This window comes from Plectropomus leopardus, chromosome 10 (assembly GCF_008729295.1).
Source record: "Plectropomus leopardus isolate mb chromosome 10, YSFRI_Pleo_2.0, whole genome shotgun sequence".
In the NCBI taxonomy this organism is placed as follows: Eukaryota; Metazoa; Chordata; class Actinopteri; order Perciformes; family Serranidae; genus Plectropomus; species Plectropomus leopardus.
In genome coordinates this window covers 7065458-7092476 of record NC_056472.1, presented here as the reverse complement: position 1 = coordinate 7092476, position 27019 = coordinate 7065458, and positions in this window count along the sequence as shown.

Below are 27019 nucleotides of genomic sequence, written 5' to 3'. Positions count from 1 at the left end.
TAGCAACAGGAGCTATATGTTAATACTATATTGATTTTTTTCCCCAATATATATTGCAGAACATTAAGATGTTATTGTATTATACATAATAATAATAATAATAATAATAATAATGTTTATTTTTAAACCTGATGTGACTCATTTTCACAGAGATATCTGAAGATGCAGTACACCTCCTAAAATTTTCTCAGGATACTTCAAACTTTGACACCAATCACATAAAAGAGGAGAGCAAAAGGCAGAAGAAAAGAAAAACTCTGTATTCCTAAAGGTGCACTGTTGTCCTATCACTGTCCAGCTGTACCATCCAAGGATGCATCCATCCATCCAGATGCTTCAAATTTTGCCCCATTACCTGTCTTACAATACTCACTTTGACCATCCCCTTTTGTACCTGGTAGCTTGGCTGAACTTATATATATGCAGTCTGGAAATGTGACATCCAATGTGTCAAAGGATTATTGAAGATGGAAGGCAGGATCAGTCCAAAAGCCCAGTTTTGGCAAGCAGGTGTTACCCTTGGCATACTTGAAGCACATTATATGTCACACATGTGAAGTCAGAATCCACTGCAAATCACTTTCTGCAAGGATCATTACGGGGCCCCACCAGACCAAAGCAATTGCGAAAGAGTTGAAATTCAAGCCAAAGGGTCTTTATCACCAAGCAAACACCTTCTAAGTTAATGTTTTTCAACATCATCGACTATCATCCAACCTCATGCTCCAAACACTGGAGCCAGTCCAGAGAGGTAGAAAAATGAGGTCCCTCCCTGTGGGCTGTTTGAGGTCAAGTGCACTGTTGTGAGTGGCATTGTTGTGGCATCACATTGAGTTTGTGGGCAAATGCAAGGAATAATTTTACATGGAGAGATTATGAGTCAAAGACATTAAGGCCGGGGTGGATTCATCTTCTTTGGCACGTGCATTCATGTTTTGTAGGGATAAAATACACAACAAAAAGTGACACTATGTGATTGAAAGCAAATGCTTAATGTTTTATCCACTGAAATTTGTAATTTGAAGTTTGTTTATCCATAATTTCACTCCTCCACAGTGCCCAAACAGGGTCACTTCTGGCTCAAAAACAAAGGTGGTAATGACTGAAATGCCAAATTCGAGGCTTTGAAACAGCAGTCCACAAACCAATAGATGATGTCACAGTGGCTTCATTCCTCATTTTTACAGAATATGGCTCTAGCAGCTAGGTTGCTTTCATAAACTGCTCATAAGTATTTCTACAAAAAGTAATGCAATCAATTCTTACATATCCTATGTAATCATGAGCCATTAATTTGTGCATTACCCATGTATTTTGGAGCGGTTTTGTAAGGAGGCAGGTAGGGATGGTGGATGGGTCACAGGCCCATGGACTTTAACCATGGAGACGAGTGTTCTGAACCAAATGAACTTTGAGTTAACGCTGTCATTTTAAGGAGCATCCTCACCATGTTTTTTTCTCCCAAACCTAACCACAATAACTTGCTTAAACCTAACCTCCTTAACATGAATCACATACCTCTATGTCAAGGATATAACATCATTTGTAAGGTGCCGATTTATAGGATAACAGACGAACTGTTGTGTGTGCATTTGTGTTAGCCATCAAACGAACAGTTCTATGAGTATATGCGGGAGCAGCATTGTCACAGGCTGCAAAGATAACAAGGCAGACCCAAGATTAAGACAGGGTTACGAAGTTACTGACTAAACCGAAGGCAGGTTATCATGTCTGCAGAGAGAACAGATCAGTGTTACAGTGTTCACAGTAATTAAACAAACTTCACTTTAGGGTCAAAAGCAGTCTGATCTGGGACAGAGTCCCTTTTTTATTTATTGTACTGTGCACATCCAGTTATTCTTTCTTACAATAACCCATCTTATCTTGAGTTTCTTTCAAAGTAGATCAAATAAAGAGCAACTAATATTCACGGTAGAAGGGATAAAGATATCTCTGCAGTGAACCTCTTCTGCTCACCTTTACCTGTGGAGATTTTCTCCTTCAGCATATTGCTCACGACTTCTGTTTAACACTGCTTCTGAGAGAGGATGAGCTGTACCTCAGATGTGTAAAAAGTGCAAAAGAAGTGGAAAGGAATGAATTAGCTGAAATTTGACATTAATATTACTTTCATTTGCCGACTTCTGAGCGGTGTTTAAACAGGGCGTGAGTAGAATTGCAAGCAACATCTCGAACATTTAGTTTTCCTTCTGACAGGCCTTGAGCCGAAAAAATAACTTTCATCCAGCAAATGTCGGAGGTTGACAGCATCTTCCTCAGCGTTTGACAGGAGGTTAGTGTTATATGAAGCACAAACGCCCCAAATCCTCACCAAAATATTTGTGATCTCTCTTCCAGCTCTCCTGGTGGGTAAAAAGGCTTCTGGCATTCCACATTCTCTGTGAAATATTTTGAATAATAGCAACACCCTCCACCATCCTGTGGCCATCTGTTCACAGAGCCAGAGAAACAGGTTTCTCTCCATCCAGGGGGTAAATGCCATTCAATATCAGTTATGATCAAAGAGTGGCAGACTGATTCTGGGCCTCCTGGGTGACCATGTGCTGGTAATTACATGGAAACTCTGGCCTGGGGGCTTCGAGCTGAGACAACAACCATAGGATGGAGGGGCTATGAGATTCAGGGAACAAAAACACGCACATAAAATCCTCAAGAATCAGGTTATGTCCTTCCAAATCTCATGTTATTATTAAAAAAGTCAGGTTGGGTTCATATAAAGTTACTTGTATGTGTTACTACAAAGGAATTCTGACCTCTCAATCCTACGATTTGTCACAAGTTCTATTGTTGTGCTGAATTTTCCAAGAAGATTAAAGTGTTAAATTCCTGCAAGGCTAATTCGCGCTGTTGGCTTGGAGAGAATGCAAACAGCCACATGTCTCCTCTAATACACATGGAGTCACCGGCTGCTTCTTTCGACCTCATGGCAAGGAGCTTCAGCATGAAAACATATGCAGAGGTTCAAATCTCTTAGATATTACAACCCTCTGCACAGGTATTGCAACCAATTGAGTTGTGAATGAGTCCCTCGCTGGTAAACACTGCCAGTCGCACTCAAAAGAGTGCCTGGGGCCAGAGGGACCCCTCTCTGGGATTGTTTACTTTATTTGTAATGACTTTTTTTCTTGTTTTTTATTACAGGAAATCATGACATAAGCAGCCTTCAAAGCTTTTCAAAAGCTTTCTTTAAAAACAGATAGTAATATGTCTACAGAAAATATTCTCACATTTTTCAAAGTGCTTCAAAGCAAGAATGCTATTTATATACATATATAGCCATGAGAAACCCAATTTTTTTTTATTAATCAAATAAACCTGTAATACAATATAATAAAAACATTTCTTTACACTGTTGTTCAGTAATACATGAGACTGTGCTCTGATGAAAAAGCACTGCAATGGATATTCATTTTCTTTTCATGTCAACATTGCAAACTTAGGGATAATTTGGCAATCCTTTGATGACAGTGTTACGCTTCACATGCTGTTTAGAGACCAATCAAGAATGGAGGAATAAGAATTGTAAAGATTTATATATTATAATGATATGCTTTACCAGACTATGGTTTCTGATTGGAGCATACCTAAAGTTATGCACCCTGATTCATGTACAATCTACATAATCATGAGTCAGTAATTTCTTCATAACCCACAAAATCTGGATGCTTTGATCATGTGACCGATGTGTTGGCAAGGGTAAGAAGGCAATAATCCACACCATGAGGGAGAATGAGGTGCTGGATGAGTCACAAAAGACAAGACTTAACTCTAGAAGATCAGTGTTTGGAACCATGTTAGACAAAGTAAACTCTGAGTTCATTAAAGATGCATAGTTAACATGTGTCTTTTCCTAAACTTGATCCATGTAACATCATTTGTTTAAACCAAACCTACGTAGCTCTCTTGCCTAAAACCAACCTAACCAACCAAATTTGCCTAAACCTAACCTTTCGTAACTTGGCCACTGATTCATTAATATGAACTGCTCTATGAGGATATGTGAACCTTTCAAGGTAATGTGAGGATCCACATTTAGAAATTATTCGATAAGTTGCCATAGTCTTTCTGAAACTGGTTGTGTTCTGTGCACCACTTTTTCCCATTGACTGGCTCCATGTTGGAAGCCCTGCATCTTGTATCATAACGAAACAGGCTATCTCTAATGTCTTCCTTTTGTGTTTTGTTTGTGCGTGTAAAAAGTAATCTTGTCGTTTCATAAATCCCCGTTTCCCCCAATCTTTCTCCTATCCCTGAAACATATTTCAGGCTCAGAGAATTTATTTGCTTTAAGCCCTGTGTATGTTTAACTCTGAATTCAAGAAAACGTACAGCCCTTCTCATCTAAGCAATGTTTTTCTGTGCCTGTTGAACACCGAGGTTTCACAAAATTGTCTGTTTTTTTCCTGCCTGGCACCGAACATCTGTTAACTGCATTGGGAGGTGAGAGGTAATCTAAATATTCTCTCTTGCACCTCTCCCACTCAGACCTACATGCTCACATTGCATGGAGTCAAAATGGTTTTGTCTCACATGAAATCTTTTCTTTTCTGAGATGAGGGATGCACAGGATCGTTAGTTAAATGGACACAAGCATTAAAGACAGGTTGGTATCTTCCCTACAAAAATCCCGATTACTCTGTGCATGCACTGGGATAACCCAAATACAGACTACAGGAAATTCTCAATAATGTCAAGACATGAAGCCTACTCACTGTATTTATATTTCATAATGTTACGATTAGACAAACTTAACCTTTGCATTTCTCCATATTTAACCATATCCGTGCACATATTGTAAAATTTTAACTTGAGTTACTGAAAACTGACCTATTGTCTGGAAATGCATGAATTCGAATTGCACAGCCATGTTTAAAAATATATGAGCTGATGGTTTTTCCCTTGTTGCCCATTATCTTGGCAATTTAAAATGTCTCATACAAATACTAATTGCTGCTCTCATGTTCTAAACAATCCCAAAATGGATCTATATCAAAGGACTCAGGGCTTTGATTGGTTTCCAAATGTATAATTTTGCAGTGGCCATTTGTTTGTTTGATGTGTCCCCTGAGCACATCAGCAGATGTTTTTAGATCAATTTAAACAAATCCTTCATAAAATAAATCCCACTGTGTTAATATATTAATTTGTATTGTTTGCGTTGTATGTGTAATGATGAACTAAATTCATCCCTGCCTATGCAGAAGCAAAAATTCAAAGTTGTAGTAATGTAATGACCACCTGATACCTTCTGTCTTTACTTTTTAAAATAAGATGTTAACAAAATGGAATATATGAGTTGGGGAAAAATGACCGGCCCTCCGAAACTTCATGATGGCCACTCCACAAGTGTTACTATACTTCCTTTGCCATGTCACATAAAAATCCATTAACACATGCGGCAAGCGGCATTCACACTTGGGTGACATGAATCTGCAGTATTTGTTGGCTCCGGCTCCCATCAGCAGTGATAGGAACACCTGGATGCAGTGACTGGCTGCTGCACATTAGCGTCCATCTCCACCCAGGCAGGGCTAGAACATCATTTAAAAAAATTAGTCTGCACTAAGTTTGAAAGAGACTGAATAAGACACATTTTAAAGAGTAACCATCGTAGCAATTTGACTGGCCTCCATGCTGCTTCATGTTGTCCACTGACCTGTTTTTCTGCCTTTTTGTGACGTCAAATGTGACACACAAGAAAAAAGAAGAAAAAAAACACACTTACAAAAAGGCATACTGGTCTGCTGCAGGTGCACTGGCAATAGCATAACAAGCGATTACCTATTTTAAGCGGGTTTACCTATGTTTGAAAAACCTGCGCACATGCACGTCTTTTTGGTGGGAAAGCAGTTTAAGTGAGCCTGGCAACATTTTGTAGCACTTGATGCAGCCATGTTCTTAGCCAAAGTCCTATACCAACACATCATGCAGTACCATTTAAAGTCAATTCAAAACTTACATGTAATGGCACATTGGTCACTTTGTTCTATTGTTGTGGTTACAGTTTGCTATTTTTCTCTGATAAATACCCAAAGTAATTAACCCCAAATTACCATGCATAAGCAGCCCTGAATCTCCCAAATTAATCATAGTAATCAGATTCTCTTCTTCTGTGATGCAGGCTTTTGTTTTATTCTTTGTGCCCTTAACCTATGTAATTAATTTTGCCATAATTTGTCTTTGTGAAATTCCCTCCGACATGCCCTATTTCACTTGCAAATAATTGCCTGGGTGTCAGACTCAGTTTGTGGTTTATAACAGAGATAATACTGTCCTTTCTCTCTCTTTGCACGCATTTGACTATGAGCTCCACTTTCTTTCAACTTTGGATAGACTTTATAGACCTTAGATGCTGTCTGCAACTTGCTTTGAGGTATGCACTAAACTGAAATCCCCTGACCAGGCTGTGGGTTTCAGCAGCAATAAGCTCGGCTCAAGTGAACAATTCCCCGACCTGTTTTGGGCCTGACTTGTTATTTCACGTGGGAGCTGGACTCAAACTAATGAGAGGCCAAGTCATTACCTTGGCTACTGCCAGAATAATGTTAATGAGAGTTTTGAGGAATGCTATTTCTTGGTAGAGCTATAAAGGCCAGATGCAGCAAAAAGGCAGATGTCAAGAAAAGTAAAATTCTCCAGTATTTAACCACCAGAAAAAAAAAAAAAAAACAGATGTGGCTTCTCTTGGACAGGTTTTGTTATTCTGAGATTAGTGCATAACCCCAGGGCAGGACATGTCCTGTCTGTCAGTCTGCTGGATGTGTTATGATAATGGAATCCACCCTGAGTAAAAATAACACAACCAACTGTGCCTGACACAGAGGTCAAAAATATAATGTATAGAAAAAAAGGATGGCTAATGCTCCCATCTAAAGGGGCATTTGTAATGATGTGGACATAAAAAGCAAAGTGCCTCATGAGATGTTAGATTGTGTTTTATTGAGCCATATGCTGTATAATGTCAGTAAAAAATGTATTCTCAGGTAATCACTTTTAAAAACCCATTAAGTTAGAAATGAATTAAATTACACGCTGACATCTGCTGCAGGTGTCACAGAACTCTTTTTGACAATTAAATACATTTGTCTGACTGAGATTTGCTGCCATTTACAAACTCTGCCAAAAACATAAAATGCCTAGTAGAAAACTGGGTTTCAGTGTTTCAATAATTTTTCTACCGTCATTTGCCAACTATGTTAAGAGAACATAAAAGTGCAGCCTGCATGTTACTACCATGCAGAGTTTGATTATTTTTTTTCACATATGGTGGAGATCATGCTTTGGGTGTGTGTGTGTTTGTGTGTGTCTGAGAGTGTGTATCTGTCCACAGCTGATAGATGTACTACTGGACCCATAATATTTAGTCTAATATTTTTTGTGCAGATTTCTGACTGTGTGTTTAAGGACCTTTTAGTGATTGTGGTGATTTTATTGACTGCTCTTTTTTATACTGTCATTGACTGCTGAGTAACACAAAATCATTGTGCTTTAACCCTTTGAGATCAGGATTGACATAAATTTTCTTGTGCTGAATCCAGGCAACTTTTACAAGCTATTTAACCCTTTGAAACCTTAGTAGCTTGATTTCTTTCAAAAACACAGGAGAAAAGGCAAGGTCAAAGTCAAAAAATGTCCCACAGATCACAAGAAATTGCTTAAAGGTGACAAGAAAATGCCCGGAAAATTTGTTTTTAAAAAATGGCAGAATTTAAAAATAGGGTTAGGGTAAGGGTTAAAATTTTCCAGAGAATGGTATTTATAATTATTAATTGTTATAAATATTAATTATAATTATAATTTTTGTTATGCCACAAAATAAAATTATTATTTTATCTATTATTATTTTATTAATAAATTTGGTAAAATAAAATGTATTTTTATTTTTATTATTATACATTATTAAAGTACTTTTTTTTAATCTTCAGCACTTTCCAGGGTCATTTTCTTTTTGATTTTATTTTATTTATTAGATTATTTTAAGGTAGTTTTCTTGTGACTTTTAACTAATTTCTTGCCAATAAATGGATGTTATTAAAAGAAATCAAATCAATTTGTTCAGGTTTTACAGGGTTTAGTATTAATGTCTGTTTATTTTTGTAACCTACAAGTTTACTTCAGGTAGCAAAGTAGATTAGTGTGGTGGGTACATGTTTTTAGGTGCAACAGGCCATCTAATCATGCATTGGTGACAGGAAGATTGCATGGTTTTTAATCACTCGTTTTCTTGTATGCTCACGGCAGCCACACCAAAAAGCCTCAAGGCAAAAGTATTGACATCCATAGAAAAGTTTGGTCTCATTTTGAACAAGAGCATCTTGTCACAACCCATTTCAGAGGCTGAAACAAAGACAGGAGACCAGACAAGTTCGCAAAAGTTAAAAAGTATATGTCTTCACAAAAGTAACAATAATTAGAACAACTAACGTGTATGTCAGCCATCAGTCATGTATACACAGGTGTGTGAAAATGTCTGTCAAAACCAAAAGAACCAGCAGCTGTGCCAGTGAAGATCGAGGGAGTCTGTTGGGAGTTGGTGCCCTTTTATGTCATGAAGCACACTGGGCCCAGGTGTGGCTCATGAGCCTAACGATGACCCTCTCTACCTTCACCCAGATCCTGCAAGACAAGTGCAGTCAGGGAAAAAAGGCACACCTACTGGAGCGGGGGGAGGGGGTCGTCACACATCTGCATATCAACCCTTTGAAACCTGAGCAAATTGCTCTGATTTCTTTCAAAAACACAGGGAGAAGGAAATGAGCTAGACTGTTAAAAAAGAAAATCATCAGAAAACAAGCAAAAAAAAAAGAAAAGTATTACACAAAAAGAAGTAAGAAAATGAATCAAAAAGGTGCTGAAAATTGAAGAAAATATGTTGTGTTTCTTGTAAAAATGTTCATATATATATTATTATATAGTTATAATAATTATTAGTATAGTTTTCTGGACATTTTAATTATTAGAATTTTCTAGTACATTTTCCCTTAGATTGTCTAATAATCCTCCCTCCTTTGACCCCCCCCCCACCCCCTCCCCCCACCCTGGGTTTTTTGGGTATTGTGTCCACAGTTTGTCTCCATATAGCCTGTCTACACAGGTTACACCTTGACAATGTAATGTATAGCCTGCTCTGTACTTCCTGTTCCTCACCAACATGCCTCCACACACACCTGGTGGAGATATACACTCTGACTGCACATTAATAATTTGTTATGCAATCCCTGAACTCCGGAGCTCTAGGCTTTAACACTGATTTTAACATCCCTGAACTAAGAATGCATTTAGCATTTAATGGTTTCCCAAACACCTTTAACAACTTCTCAACTGTTCATTTCTGAGCAACAAAAATACAGCGGAGGTGTTCATCTTCTAATGAGATAATGCACTCTCCAAAAAAGTGTCTCTCTTGTCCACCATTGAATTAATTTGCCGGTATCTCAAGACTGAAGGACCATTTAACAAATCCTCTTTTGATTCTAAGTGGCTCCTTAATGCATCGGTCCCTTCTTGGTGCAGCCATTTTCAATTAATCCTTCTGCATTATGCATGATTACATTAAACAATCCAATAAATTGATATGGAGTCTCTGGCTACGGAAGGACTCTGTTAATGGATATAAAATGGAGTTACACCACTCCCGGTTGATTCATTATTTTACTTATTGTTCCAAAAGGTAACATGCTAGGTCTGGGTAACACTTTTATTTTAGTTGCCCATTTCACTACACATCTCCACCTTTATGTTTTTGTCCATTCTGACTCAATAGTGGGGCATTTTACAGCACTCCTAAGAGGCGGAAGAATTCTTTTAAAACCCACAGTAGCAATCAAATCAAATATGGACTTACATTGAGAAAAATGTATTCAGTGAAAGTGCTGATATTACTATGTTAAATTTGTCTTTTTTATTGAGATGTAATAATAACTACATGTTTGAACTGCGGATTCATCCATTCCACATTTTCTCCTCAAAATCATATCATATTAACAAGGGCACAGCCAGGAGGCTGTTTCAAGAATAGGGGGACGCAAAATAGACTGTAACAGATCTTATCTGAAGACAGTTAGGGGCCTCTGATCCCAGGGATAAGGGTTTAATATTCCTCTATTACTGCACAATCCAAAACTATAATAAGCATTGCTCAGTGGGGGTATGTTCGCTCAACCTTGGTGCACAGTTTCTCAGGAAAAATGATGAATTAAAACATCACTGCAGCCTCATGCACATCCGGGTAGTGTGCCTGGGCCTGCACATGCATTTGGGTGGATACTCAGCCCAATTCGTCACATGGTCCCGCTCTGTCAGGACCCTCTGCATCTACTTATGACTTTTTTGGTATACTTCTGTGTCAGCTTTTTACACTCGGAGATGCCATTACCTTGATGTCAACAAATGCACATGGTGGGACAGCCAACCATTGGGTGATGATATGCTGCCTGCGTCCATTAGTCTATGACAAATACCTGCAAAACTTAGACATTCCAATTAGCACTTGGTTCGAAGCACTGGTGAACTGTTATTTTAGCAAAGGTTGTGGGGTTTTCATGGTTTGCCTGTGGATGAGGAAGAAATGTGCAACTCTGGAAACAAGAAGTAGCTCATTTTAAATGGGCGGACTTGTGTTTGCCTGAGCATAATCTGGAAAATTCTGGCAACGGGTGTCAAAATAGAAATTCCATACATTATATCCTTGCAATTATTTTAGTCATATTATTGAACTGACTAGATATCATCAGATTCGTTACTTACTTTACTCATCCAATGGGGAAATATTGCATTGTAAAATTATTTTCATGATATCAACAGAGAGATGCAGAGAAGGATAATAAAATACAGAGAGTGCAAGCCAACAACTGTGTGGAGACTTGACTACCGCAAAGCTTCTCCTCCAGGCCATCATTGTGAGCTCTCCTGCTGTCTCTCCTCTCATTATACTGCCCATGTCTTTCTGTCTTTGCCCATTTCCTCCCCTTGCTACCACTCTCTGTCTCCTCCTCCAGGATTGTCAACCTCCTCCATTGCTGCACATGGGCTATTAGGGCCTCATAACTGTCAAGAAACCTGTGGCTTGCCTGGAGCCTTCTCCACTGCTGTACCCCTCGTGGTGAATCTAACTCCGTTCCTGCTGCTTTGAAGATATACCGAGGCATAAATATTGAGGCAAAGTCAGTCAGATGATTCATACATAGAAAGGTGCGCTGCAAGTGAGACTCAGCAGGGTCTGAAAATTGCATTTTGTAGACTTGGGGGGAAAAAATGAACTACATGAAAAGCAAAACACGAGAATCATTTGATCGATTTCATCGTATTGCCTTTTGTTACTACAGTGTTTGAAGTATCTGGATGCATCAAGTGCACCCCACTTAGTTGACATTAAAGAAACATATCACCCAGAACTGATGAATGGCAAACACTGAAATACATGTTCTCTTTAATCTGAATAAGCAAGTCCAAGTTAAAGTTGTTTCCTTGTGGAGAATAAAAAACATGCTTTATACAGTGTTTTACTGTATAGTATATACTATATGTATAGGTGAGCTACGTTTTGTTTAGTTTTTTTTACCTGTCATTCAGCACTCCCTCCTATGCTAGGCTAAACCCCTATAGCTCATTATTCTTTCTCCTGCTTTATTATTCAATTAGCCAACTGAACTTTGGTTTGCATCATCAGTCAGTGAGCCTAATTAATCCCTCTCATTTGTCTCATGGTATCACTAACCTGTGCACTTTTTATAGCTTCATTAAGCTGCTTTTGTATTTTTTTCCCTGCTGCCATAATTTTTCACATAAATATTAAAAGCATACAGAGTACCAACATGTTTACATACCAGTAGGTTACATGACAATAAAAGAAATGTCACTTTAATTTAAAACCTAGCTGCAAGACAATACTTTATTACAGCATCAAATCAGTAAATTTTAGTTGGAAATAACACTCACAGCACTATCTTACATCTAGTGCAAAATAGCACAAAACGGCATAAAGCGGTGCACAGAGTAGCACAACTGTCATTCTTAGTTTCAGACCGTTACAGTTGACATTTTCATGGCTAGTGCCAACATTGTGTACTTGTGTCCATCTGTGTGACCATGGATGTGTGGGGCTGAAAATGTGGTCAGATGGTTGCTGGTATATTGCTATTTTGAGGCTACATAAAGCAAAAGCTTCACTGACCAGTACAAAAACTGGTCTAAGGTCAATAGAGCACTTCTATTTATTTATTTTTAAAGATTATTTTTGGGGGCATTTCCCCTTTATTTTATAGTTTAGACAGTTTAAGAAAGACAGGAAAGGTGGGACAGAGAAGGGGGAACAACACGCAGCATAGGGCCACAGACAAGACTCGAACCGGGGCCGCTGCAGGAGCCTGAGGCGTATGGGTGCACACTCTAACCCAGTGATCAAGAGGTCGCAACGAACACTTGTATTTAAAAGGCACATTATTCGGATAGCAAGATGCGCGTAAACAGTAGCATTCCCAATGCATGCAAATGTGTAAAATGTATTACACACAGAGGGATACACAGATGGGTTGTGGGTGGCTGAAATAATAAATCCTTAATGGGTAAATGTTAATCACATCCTCTAAAATGTGAACATGGCAGAGATCAGAGCAGAGCTGCTGTCTGATATCACTTAATGAGACACTGTGCACATTTATGCACAAGAAGCAGCATAACTTGATTGATTATTTCAGAAGTTAAAAGGTTAGTTCTGTCTTCCCTGTTAAGTTTTTATAACTACAGTTTGTAGTTTTGCTTCATGTATTTGCTGCAGTGACATTACTACGGTTACTGCATTACTCTCAGCAGAAAAAGCACCTAGCTTCAAAGGTAATGAGAGATGACAGTGATTGTTTGAATTCATGTCCCACCCAAAACACACCTATGATTAATTAAAGGTTTAAATACAACCCCTATGCGTGCAGATTATGTGCAGTTTAACTAAAAAAAAGCTGCTAACTTAAAAAGTTGTGTACAACGCATCTTAAATGCACATGTACCATGCACATTTGGTCATTTAAAGAGGGCCTTTACTTTTCAGTGTGCTGGAACTTATAACGGTCCAAGGATTGCAAAATGCTTAAAAGACTTAATTGAGTAAGTCGCTGAGCTTTAATAGATTAATATAAAGAGGCATTACACATTGTCTGAAACAATAACTGTAAATTACACTCTGCAAAACTGGTAAGCCACTGTATGTTTTTTGTAATCTAATATGTTGCATTTATTTACTCTACCCATATTAATTATGTACGGCTAAAAAACACTTCTTCTAAGTATACCACTTTATTCCAGATTGCTTTTGTCCATTGACAGTTCCAGTAAATTTATGTTAAAAAAAATGGCAACATCCTCAAAAATGTTCAAGAAAGGGAAAAAAATGGCAGCATCACTTTGTGCAATCTTACTTTGACTGGATAGCAAAAAGGAAAACAATATGGACACAGATGGCTGTGAATATGTGGACAATATGGTCTGTGCGTTTTACAGGGAAATTCAGTGTTTCTACCGTAGCACAGTCTCAAACAAGACTATGTAATCACCACATGTGAAATACTCTGAATAATATTGACAGTCATGTGGGATATTTGATTGCAGAGTTGCTTAAACTGTAAGACAGCTATTTGAAAATTGCCAGAAACCTTTCTTTTGTCTCTACTTAATGATCATAAATCTTTTTTGACTGGACAACATTGGTCTTTGTAATTTGAAGGGAAACTAACAATTTTGAACCAGCTTTGTATCATATATCAGTGTGAGTAGTATTATGTAAATGAACTGTGGTAAACTTCCCTTCATCTTACTTGAGCCCAGACGTCCCTGCTCAAGTCTGCTGGATGACGTGGAATTTCTCTGGTGCAAGAACAGTTGCTCCAACTACAGATTGTACTTCTGCGTAAGGACATGAGGAGTAAACACGGATCATATCTCAAAACTAGGCACTATAGGTCAAATATGAACCAAGATTCTGTTACTGTTTTGCCTGTTTCTCACCTAAAAAGTCTTTGGAAACATATTTTATTGATCAGTTTTGTTATGTTTTAAGTTCAGAATGTAGATCCGAAAGCAGAATGGCAGGCAGGTTGTATTTACCAAAAAGGGAGCTTTAATGTTACGATCTCCAAAAAACAAGAAGGTAACAAAACTCAAAGTAAAAAGGGTATTTAAATGAAAAATAAACTAAAAATCAACCACAATGACACAAGGAACACAGTGAATAACTCAGGGAGCTCAAGAACACATTGAGAACACAGAGTAGAAGATAGCAGGTAATATATAAACTGACAACAGAAAAAGAGAAACACAGGTATACACAAGGACCTGATCACAAGAACAAGACACAGCTGGAGTGGGGAAAAGAGGGAAACACAGGGATTGGCTGACAACAAGGGCGTGGTAGGGAACACAAGGGTGGAGCAAACAAGACTAAAACAGATCAGGTATGCAGGAAGACTCTGGGATCAGGGAAGGACCAACAAGACTGATACAAGACAGGTGTGACAGAAAATGAGGGGGGAGACAAGGCAGGAAGAATTACTTGTAGTGGATACATCGGCCACCCTTACAAACTACATACCGTTTTGTGCAGTCTGCTTTTGCTACACAATGTTTAATTTAATAACTGCCCAAATTGTGGATTTTAATTTATTTTAATTTAATTGGCCAACATATGTATTTTGTTGTTCATGCACACACACACACACACACACACACACACACACACACACAATTTTTTGTTTTTAATGCTATGTCTTGTTAAGTTGGTCATTGCTATCTTATGTTTTTGAAAGAAATCAAACCAAATTGCTCAGGTTTCAAAGGGTAAACTGTAATACTAGATTGTTTACCAACAATGTTGTTCACCATGTTGTTACCTCTTTTCTGGTAATTTAGCACCAATTAAAAAAAAAAAAATTAAAAAATCCAACTCTCCACTGTATGGACAGCCCAGTTTTTTTAAGAGTTTTTTTTTTTTTTACTTTAATTGCAAATACTAAAACAATGTGCAATGCCAGCTTCTTAATCCAAAATCATTTGGAAATTGCAGTTATTATCAGTGATCATATCTGCTAATTCTTTAATCCTGGAAATATTCAATAGTTCAAGTAAGAACTAATCTAAAAACAACTTGATTTAGGAATCTTCCAGTTCAACAAAATCATCCTCCTCGCAGCAAGATTGTTGACTGTTCAGGCATTTTGCCAAGCATGGCAACTACCCTCAGACTGAACGTCAAACTTTTACCACCTGGCTCAAAATTTGACAAGATTCTAAAATTCTGATATATTCTGGGATAAAATCTGGTTTAATCTTACTCTGCCTTCCTCAAAAAATGTGACAGATTTGCTACTACAGCTAATCCAACTGAAAATCAACACCCAAATCTGCAGCTTGTTCAGCTTTCAGCCACTTTCATATCATTGTTTTGGTTTGTTGGTTAAGTCCCAACAGTTCCCTCAACAGCAGAAGTCGTTTCCAGCCTGAAACAAGCTTCTTGTAACCTACCTGCCCCATGTGAAATAACAGCAAGCCAAAGTAAATGAGATTTAAACATCTAGCAAACCAGAGACGCAGAATCATGTTCTCAAGAGAAGCTGAGAAGCAATTAAATATTGGGCTCACGTTCATCAGGTTGAGAGAAACTGAACTCCAGAGATGCCTGTGTCGTGTTTGTCTGCTTAATGTGCGCGTAATTCGTTTTTTGACACAGTGTTAACAATGAGAATTTGATAAGACTATAGTATACAGAGGTGTTTTGGCTGTTAGTGTCTTCCAATCACACACACATACACACATGCACGTCCCTATGCACCCTCAGTTTTCTGACTCTTTCAATAAGCCCTAAAGTCAGAAAATGAATGAAAGAGTTGCAGTTGAATGCGCTGAGTCTGGCTTTTAGTGATTCTCTGGAGCACACAGCTCAGTTTTGCTCCAGCGTTATAGCTCAGCAAAAGGTTCATGAGCTGGTCAACCATGACAGCCCTGTCCATTTGTTTCTATCACTTCACAGCTTCTGCGGCTTTATTAAGAAATCGTATCAATTGCACCAGTGCCCCGTTTTGAATAATAGACTGTCCTTGTCCCACAGTCGAGAAATGCCAAAAACGACTGTCTTTAACCCGGCCATATATTCCCAGTGCCTTCGAGAGACCAGTGGGTAGCCACATCCATGTGTACACAGCGAAGGTTCCATTGTGTTTATCTTGTCTGTCTTTATATCCAGTGGTCTATCCATCTATCTATGGCTTTAATGGCCTGTCTGTGTATGTTTAGTTGACCATCCATCTGGCCTGACATGCTGTGACTCACACATTTCTCAGATGATTCATTGCCATGCGTATGAAAGAGGATGTGAACGTAACCACTAAATGAGAAGGAAAAGCATCAAAGATGAAATAAACATTATTTTCAGATGTGTAGCGTGCAGATGTTTTGTGCTCTTTGAATGAATAATTTTCAGCGTCAGTGATGTAACACTGCAAAAAAGTTTCAGGTTTAGCCTTTATTGTGCCAGGTACATTGATTTACAGCCCGTCTCAACTATTTTTCCCTCATTAATTTTACACAAAGAGGTCGCATACCATAATTAAAAAATGTAGATTTTAGCCCCATGTGGTCCAGCACTTAAGATACTTACATGAATATGTCCTCACAGGAGCAATCCTCTCAACATGACTTTATTAAACTGCTAATTATCAAGTCTAATTGGGACTATTTCCACTGCATTACTTTGAGGACTCTCATTTATTTCCTGTCACACAAAGGGACAAAAAAACCTTGATATACAAAAGCATCTATCCAATATTTGCAGATACAACTATAAGTTTTGTTTGCTTTTTATAGAGCCAATCAGATCTGACAAACAGTTCAGAAGCCAGTATTTAAGTGAGTGAGGGGTAAACAGCTTTGGATAAAAGCCCACATTTAAATCGACTCCCTGCACTTCTAAAATAAAAGAACAGGGACAACCTGGGTTTCTTTAAATAGTTCATTTTTTTTAAAAAAAAAAAAAAAAAAAAAAAAAAGCTTTTCACATATAGGCTGACCTTACTTATTTGTTATGCTGGTGTCTGCATTGCTCTTGGTTTTCGGGATCACTCCTGTGTGTGGTTTTATGTGTTACCCCAGCCCTGCCCTCTTCAAATATGTGTACCAGCTACATAGCTAGAGGAAATTAGTTTTCTTCTGATATTTATGTTTACATGCAGCCTTGCATACTCTGACTAATGTTACCTAAACTGTTCAAGTTAAAATAAAGAAAAGTTGAAAAATGGCTGGAGGCACTTGCACGATTTTGCTTCTTTGTTTTGAAATAGGATACATTTCAAAGCTTTCCACCGGTGGTGGACTTGTTGGACCGCGTAAACGCAGCTTCCCTCTGTCATATTTTCTACCACTTTCTTTAATATCCAAAAACTTGTTGATATTGAGGTCTTTCATAAAGGTTAAAAGATGTATGAGTTTACCTGGATATTTTGGACTGACAGCGTAAGACGAAGACAGGATGGGAATGCATAGTATTTTCATACATTACAATTTGTCAGTTTTTTAAAATTTTTACAAAGGGTCTCCAGCAGTGACTTATTCAAACTAAATGCTACTTAGTGTTGGTTCAGTTTTAGTTGGAGTTTAAACTGAATTATTTCAAACATGAGGACACATTGCTACATGTAATGATCTGCCCTTTCATCCTGCTGCACTGCCGTCACAGCGATACTTTCCCTGTCTATAGTCTTTGTCATGCACATGCTGTTACACAGAAAAGCTGATTCGAAAACCAGTTATATATAAATGGTCAGTATATGGGTTTTCTTCAATAGCTGAAGAAATGAGAGCACTGCTAGACAATACAATAACCTGGTTAACGATGTGCATGAGAGCACTGAACTACCTCCTGGGCTGCTGTTATTTTTAACATCACGGTTTGTGGCTTTTTTTTCTTCCTTTTTTTTTTATTACATAGAGGACACAAGGTAGAAAAGAATTCTCCATTGTTTAATTCAGATCATTTTGGCATTAAATAAAACAGGAATTAAGAGAGAATAGCTTTTTTAGACCAATCAGAAATCAAACCTTTTCTGGCTTAAGTCCTTGAATAATAATGAAAGCAAACTATTTGATTGCATTTGTGAATGATAATAGACTCTGATACATTCACTCGCTTCAATTCAATTCATTATGATTTATCCATTTATGAAAGCAATATGGAAGCTGTGCTGTCTTGGTTTAAAAAAGAAAAAAACGAAAAAGACGTTTACAACTCTGCCAAGACTTGTCAACTTAAAGACTTTGCATTCACCTAGTTGAGGAGTCCTCAGCCTCAAAGCCCTTTCTCCTTTATGTGTGATACATAATGTCAGTAAAATAAAGCAGAAATCTACCATTGAAACTGCTGGTCCATGCATGTTCTTCTCCAGTAAGAAGCTAAAAAGGCTATATTGAAATAAATAACAAGTAAATTAAATGTTTGTAGTAATACTATTATACTTTAAATACCTCAAGAGCAATGGACTTGACTCTTTGAGTTCATGTTCAGGTTACTGGCTTTTTGCAACAGACATCTATTTTCAGCCACAATCATTTAGCATGGCATAATGTGTGCAGCAATCAAGTGCATGTGCAAGGCCCTTTGTTGTGGTTTTAAAACAAATTTGCTGGAAGCATTAAAAAGTCATCTGGAGATGGAACTCGCAGCCAACTCAAGGACTGCCAGTATGATCCACTATCTCTAAAACTAACTAGGACCTTTACCAAATCAAGGCACAAACATATTTTTTTTTAGGCTATGGCAGAAAATTTTCTGTACCATACCGAAAATGTCATGTGTGACACAATCATATCAGAGTTCAAGTCAGTTCATAGAACTGGAATTTTTTCTCTGATAAAAAAAATGGCATGTGCCAGAAGAGTGGATTAAGATTTTAATTCAGCGACACACGTCACAGCAGCCTTCTACATAAGCATATTAATAATAGTGGTAATGTTAATGATGAAAGTGAATTAAATGGGCCCTAAGGATCTGCTTTTGATTGCATGTAATGAATTCTGTGGCATTGGGGCTATTGTTCGGCTTAATGAAAAGAGAAATGGCTGCGGATGGGCAGAAGTACAGAATAGATTAATAGATCACACAGAACTGAACTCAATTTTGAAAGTCGTAATGAGCTGTCAGTTTTCCATCCAGCAGTGTGTGAGTGAGTTTTAACTTTTGCATGCAGCTGGAGTCGTGGTGGGTGGACAAAGACAGAGGCTGAGGGATACAGAAGGGAAAAAAAGTGACAGGGAAAGACAGAAAATCTGGAGGTCAAGATCATTTAATGAGCACTATTGATGCAATAATTAGAACAGCAGCAGGCTAATGAAGTAATTAATCGCTGAATGTATTTTCACTTTGCCATTTAGAAGACATCTGTTAAGTTACTTACCTAGTGGTAGGGCTATTATCACAAACGATTTGTTGAAACCCAGAAAGGAACAGACAATAATTGTTTTTTAGAGGACCGTCTAATTTTAGCAATTGAAGTTGCTTTGAGAAACTAAAAACTATGTCTTTGTTTTTTTTCCCCCTGTTTTCATTTAGGTTAATCTCCTTTGTTACTATTTTATGACTTTAAAGTGCTATGTTAATACAGTGAAAATGATAGAAATGTAAATTGCTAGTTAAATGTGAAGATGAATTACCCATTCTTTTTACCTTACTTATTTTTAGTTTTCGTGAAATCACTTTAATTTAATTTAATTTAACATTCACAGTAATCAGAAATTTTGAATTTTTCTTTCATTTTTAATTAATTCAATTTTTTGACTGGTTGTGCATGTCGGGTAAATTTTGGTGCTCCTCAGCTTATTGCACTACGCAGTCTAGGCTACTGGGTCTGGTGGGAGCTAGCTAGCAGTGCTGCTCATGCAGAGATTACAGTTAGTGATGCTATACCGATCAAACAGCATCCCTGTGGAAAAATTGCTATCACTTTTCAGTCCCCCTCTAAGTCAATCTGGTAAAATGGCAGCTCAATTTGAGCAGCAAACCGCCCATAAGCATTGTTAGGCCTATGTTATCACTGTTAGCTCTGTTAATACCGTTAGCAGTGTCAGCACAGCTAGTGGTGCTAATAGTTAACAAAGCTAAGGTTTTGCAGCTCAAAATGTAGCTGCCTACACACCAGGGCTCTCATGGCTATCTAACAAATGGGAACTGGAGGGTTGTCATAAGGCACTATATGTTTCCATGAGTTAACCAAGCAAGCCTGTCAACAACGCAACAGAAATTAAAATAAAAAGCAAGACATTTAGATCACAATGAATTAAAAATTCACCACATGAATGGATAGCGCTTTGACACGTGGTGCTAAAGCTCACAAAAGGAAGTTTGTCTTAATTTTTGAGATTTGATTGAAAAGTGAAAGACCTACATATTTTTTTTTTTTTGTACTTGACATAGCAACAGGGTTTTTATGCTAAAAAGAAATGTATGCCACAGCTAGAAAAATAAGGATGATGAGAGCTGTGAGAGTAAATCAAAACAGTAAAGGTTTGGGCCATAAAACAATAAGCTGAAAGACACTTGAGAAGACAAAACAACTTTGTTGTGGCAAGCTAAAATTGGGTTATAACTTCCTATGGATTTTTTATTCAGAATGACCCCTTTAACATCACAGATGGTATTTGACTGCTTGTTAAGACAGAAATATTGATTACAGCAGCTTTAAGTTAAAGAGAGCTTCCTTATGCTTTGTGATACATGACACTAAAACACATAATACAGACAATATTATCTTTACCCTAAAACATGCTTTACTAAAACTTAAATTTCTGCATGCTCCACAGTCATTTATAAGATGTATGGTTTGTTTTATTTATTTTTACTCAGTTGCATGTCAACTGTTTCTAGGACACAGGTCAATAAAGTGGTTGAGGAGGCTGATCAAGTCCCAGGTTGGATGTCTGATACCATTTCAGTGGTTTGGACTCCATCCGTCTCCTAAACCACAGTCTTCTTTAGCATAAGCACTGCGTAAAATGAGAAGTCACCTCAGACAAGGCCACTGGGCTGAGTACATCATTTACGTTATGTAATTTATCCCTATCAAGTTCTAGGCATGGCAAATTAAACCACATACCTTCCCCAGCTGGAAAAGAAGAAGAAGTTCAAGGAGAACTATCAAGTTGTACTCAAGGTTACTTTTCAATATTAACACATTAAATTGGTTGTACACCTTGATCCAAAACTTAGTTAACACCTGTCAAATACTTATTTATCATGCATTGTGGTCCTGATACCTCACAGATACAACAGAAATATATAATTACCGACTGTACCGTACTTATATAAATGTGCTGTTCCTTCTTTTTTGCTGATTGTTTTGATGACATACAGTATATTATATAAGATAAGATGGACAGTTCCTCTTACAATTCTTACATGGATGTATCTGTGTGTGATTGGATGTTAGAATATAACTATGTTTTCGTTAGAGTTTAATCATCTTAAAAAAGAATCATTGTGTTTTTCTTGGCTTACAAGGAGATTGTCCAATACGTAGTCATCACATATCGCTGCTTTGTCAGTGGACTTCCATGTCTACATTTTATGCACTAAGTATCCTCCAGCATCTGCTGCTGATGTTCCTGGATGCCGCAACCAATACAGGAATGTCAACAAGGCATATGGTTAGGATTAGGCAACAACAGCACATGCATGGAAACCAGCACCCACACATCAACAAAACCACATGGTTAGGATTGGGCTAAAGGCAAGCGTGGTTAGGTGTGGAAAAAATGTAATGTTGGCTCTACATTCATAACGGAAGCAAGGCTCCTACTCACCCTCTCAGAACCACATGCTCCTGCTTCATTGCTGGCAAAGTTTTCAACCTCCCGTCCTCGTATCATACTGATGCTCCAGGTGTCATCCAGCAGCATATCATAGCACCACTGTCTGTATCCTTCACTGAAATCCCTCACAAAGCAGTGGTATTCGATGGCTGGATCTTCATATAGGACCCTCTCTGTGGACTTCACAATGTTTGTACAATAGCAAGAATGCACAAACAAACACTTGCTCTAGTGAAGATCTATTGTGTGTTTATGTGACATGAAGCCGTAAGGGATTGTAGGCAGAGAGTGCAGGATCATTCAGTTGGTCGAACTTGGCAACCTCATGGCTAGATGCTGCCAATACCTACATACTGCTCCCTTTAAAAAAAAAAAAACTACCCTAACCCTAAACTAAAAATTATTTATTTTAAACTCTTAGTGCACTTAACACAATTCCAGTTGTGCAGAAAAATGCCCTAAATTTAACACAACATGCATATTGCTGATCTGACCTCTGAGTAACATTACTGTTGGAAAGAAGGCCATGGTCATTTAAATAGATACATCTGCTAATCTGTTGACAGGTCAGTTATAGACCTTATAGATGTAAACAAACAAAAAAAGGTAAAATAGGGGTAGATCATTCAAGATAAACACAAGATAATTGCAGGGCCATTGGTTGCACGTCAGACAGGCAAATGGAAAATAAATGCTAGGAATGACATATTAGGAAGTATTTTTTAAGGAAACAAATCTCCATCTGATCTGCAATAGGTGGTTCAAAGCTTCCACACAACTTGTTTGGTATAATTGCACTTATACAAAGGCCACTTGCCCACAAAATGCACACATAAATACCAGATGTTCATTCACTAAGATGACAACTTTTGATCTTCCTTTTCTGCTATTTACGTATCGCAAAACATAGTTGCAAAAGGTCTACCTCGATATTTCAGCGAGTTAAGTTGCTAAGCAACACCTCGCAAAACAGAATGGCATTTTAACAACCTGGGCCAGGAGTTTTAAATCCTTCCAATTTTTGGAGTTGCTTTAAATTCTTGAACATGCTCAACCTACAAGGATAGAGAACGGTGAAGCATTTTGCTACATACATTAAAACTTCCCAGAGGAGATAACGTTAGGTAGTTTTTCCTCTCTTGTGTATCTTACACACTTTATTTTTTTTTTTACCTCGTTGCTGCCTGTTTCCCTCTCACACATTCACCTGCAACTTCTCTGCATCTATTTATTTTCTGTACAGTTCTGGATATATTTTCTCTTTCCTTCTCCTCAGCAGCTGTCTGGCAGACCCCCATGCTTTCACTCTAATAGCAGCTAATACTATTTAAAGTTCTCTTTTCCTTTTCAGTTCTTCTTTGTTAATTGGTTACACAAATAAACTTAGATCCAAGCTCTCTAAACTAATCCTCTGGATTAATTGCTGGACGTACTTACAGTTTAATACTGGGGCATTAATTAATAACTGCAATGAATGCATACATCAAAGATGTCAAGTTATGCTGGCTGGTTCCTAAAAATTAATCTGCATCTGCAAGCCAATCAGATCTGAGAATTGCCAGTGGTCAGGATTTAGAAAATAGGCTCTTCTCATGCACTGTTTGTATGTATGCCCACAAAAAGTCATGCACCACAATTTATAAAGTACCCCAAAATTCATGAGCCAGTATTTCATGTAAAAATCCACCTCAGGAGGTAGGTTTGGGTGATGAATGGGTCAAACAAACACAGGACTTTCCCTAAGGGGACTGTTCCTCCTACATTTCTTTACTTGCCTAAACCCTACATAACTTTATTTGCCTAACCCTAACCTACGTAACTCTACCTGCCAAAACCTAACACATGTTGGCTAAACCTAACCTACCTACAACTTAATATTAAGTACATAACATGACAATGTCATGGCACTAATTTATTATATATATCATATGAACCATTATATGAGGAAAATGACTTAAAATAATACATTGCATATTGATAAATTAGGTATTATACACATAAATAAGTGGAAGAATGGGGCCAGTTGTACAACTTCACACAGTAAACACAATAAAATTCCTTTTCTCTTTCTCTCTCTTCAATGTTTGGTTGCTACATGCCATGTTGGTGTTGAAAGGCCTTCATGCCTGTGTAAGCCTTAGGTTTTAAACAACCCCTTTCAGGTGTATATTAATTAAAATAGAGTGATGATGCTTAAGGAAGACCAAAAGCTTGACCCAAGAAATGAATATTGCACAGAGACGAGTGTGCAGATGCTTTTCTTCTCATTATACATTTCAGCTCCAGCACCTCCAACAAGCCTTTGCTTGGTGAGCACTTGTCTTAACTATAGGCTTACACCTCTATGTCACAATGCCATGGAAAACTATTTTTAAAAAAGGATTTTTTGCTTTGGTAGCCATCAAACCAGCTTGCAAACTAGATCTCAAGTTAATTAATGAAGGAGTGGTACACAGTTCCTTCTCATTTTTCATTTGCAGCACTTTGCTACAGCAATTAGTAACTCTTACATCCAGAACATTACTGCACCAGCTGCTCTTTGCCATTCTGACAGCCTAATTGGAACTCACACCTCAAAGCTTGTTGTTCAGACTTTTTTTAAGAGAGACAGTTTTTCTACTTTAAAATGATTTTCTGTATACAACATGTGCAGATGTGGGAGTTGCTCAAAGTCTTTGGACATTTCAAACTTTGATCATTTCCTCTTACTCAAACCAGGTGCTGTTTTAGTTTTATTTAGAACATGTTCTTTTTTTTTTTTTGAAGCAATGACTGTTTAGCTGTTACAGGCTTTTTGCATTGATCTCTCTGCAGACATCTATGGGTGGGTGTAAACTGTGCTCAGTGAGGGAGCGATGCTCTTTTGTGTCTACTTGGATCTGTAACCAAATGGACAATTAGCAGGTTTTGGGGAGCAGATTAGTGTTTTTACCCTTGCTGCATCTTCTTCTTCTTATTCTTCTTCTTCTTTCTTTTAATTTGGCAGCTATTTGGGTGATAGAGAAGGATCTGTTCTTGTGAGCAGCCAAGGAACAAATTGCAGTATACATATTTTTTTCTGTTAGTAGTCATGGAAGTTGGCATTTCATGTGTTTTCATGTTGATACACTTTTGTGCTTTACATGTCATGGAAATCACCTCATCCATTCTTTCCTTCATGTATCAACAATGCACAAATTCTTCAAATTTTTGGAAAAACAAGACTGTGACTAAAACAGGTCTATGTGAATCACTTGTTGATCAATGACTAATCGCACCTGTCTCATAAAGTTTTTCGACATTCAAATGATTTTTCTTCCCAGCGGGATTCCGCTGAGACATCCATGTTTTGTACGTGATCGATAACAGATGCATCTCACTCCCACATACCATGGTATGACTCAAAAGAAAAGTAATTCATAAGTAACCCATGGAGTGAGTGTCAAAGTCAAGCTTGAGCTGTCACTGTCGTGGCTGTGGGAAGCTCGCAGGCACAGCATCCCCCACAGTCTCCCACTCCGTGTGCTGATCTCTGTTTAATGATCTCACTCACGTTTCTTTACGAGTCATGTCGAAATGTTTTGTGCAAATCCTCTCTGTGAGGTTTGCTTTACTTTTGCAGTCAGCTCAAGATCTGCTTCTATATATACTTAGCAGCCCAAGGAGACAAGGATATAGAAAACTGCTCATCCTGTCCTGCACAAGCCATAACATCTGGTATCACTGATATTACTACTGTGTGCTATGTCCATCTGAACAGTAGAGTAGCTGTGTGTTACTATACATGTTTTATGATAGAAACCAGGAGAGCCACTAAATTTTAACATGTATAAAAGCAGTAGAAAAAAGGCAGCATTGGCAAACAACCGCTAATGAAAAACAGATGGACAGCGGATTGCTCCGCTGCATTCATTAGTCCGATGATGTCACAGGCCTAAACCCTTTGTATGATAGAACAATTAGCACATATACGTACTCTGTATTCTCCACATCATGTAAACAAGTTCAGTTCCTGAAACGCTTTTAGAGCACTGTACGGAGAAATCTACTGTAGTCCAAAAATAGATGTCTTTTTTCATAGTGTTTTTCTCCAACTACAGATGAGTGTCATTATAACTAGTAATTTGGACATGCACTTTGTGTGTTTGGAAGCATTCCTGCCTTTTCCTTAAAATGGATTAAAGAAATATGACAGGAAATGAGAGAAGAAGGCAACCTTGTATATAAATTACATTTATATTGTACTATTTGAAGCAACAAATTTAATGCAGGAAACATTAACAAAATGTTCATTTTGAAAGAGTGAGTAAACCACTGACAAATAAAGTATTTCATTTGTTGCACAATATCTGCTCTTGAAGAACAATATCTGCTCACAGCAATTAAAGCATAACTTCTTCATGGTTATATTAAACCACTCACAGTACCTTGTTAATGTTTGGAAAAGATCATGGTCTTTGTTAAAAACAAAGAAAGAAAATCTGACTTCAAGCACAACACAACTTGTTTACTTTGATGACATTAGACCTAAAACACAGTCTTTCACTAACTTTAATTAAAATGCTTTTGTTAATCATGCAGAGGACTCGAGCTGTAAACTGCAGTCTTGGTTGTGAAAGTTTTGAACGCCCACCATCCACAATTTGTTGGCAGCAATTATGTTTTATTTCAAAACATAAATAGGAAAATATATCATAGTTTTGCTCTTACCTGCAGTACTATTAATCCGTCTAAACTGTCTAAGCATGAGTGATGGAGATATTGTCTGTAGCGATGCCTTCTCTCCTATATACTGGAACTAGATGGCACTCAATTTTTAGTGCACCAGAAAAGTGCCCATCCCCTCCGTGTCAGTGGATAGCACATGGGCCAAACTAACAATTCTAAGTACATCCCAAAAGAAATCTTTTCCAAATATGTTTTCTTCATTTAAAATAGTTCTTATCGCCCTGGTATTTGTTCAAGTGTTCACTTTCACAAGTTTGGTATTAATGAGTTATGTAATGCTATGAAACAGTGATTTGATGACATGATTGACAGCTGTGACAGCCAATCCATGTGCTTGCGTTCAATGGTGCTGCTCACAATTGGCTGGATGGGTGACTGGGTGGGAATCCCACCACCTTAGAGATTGCTACAGCGCAGACTGGCTCTGAATGATGTCACCAGTGAAAGATGGCAG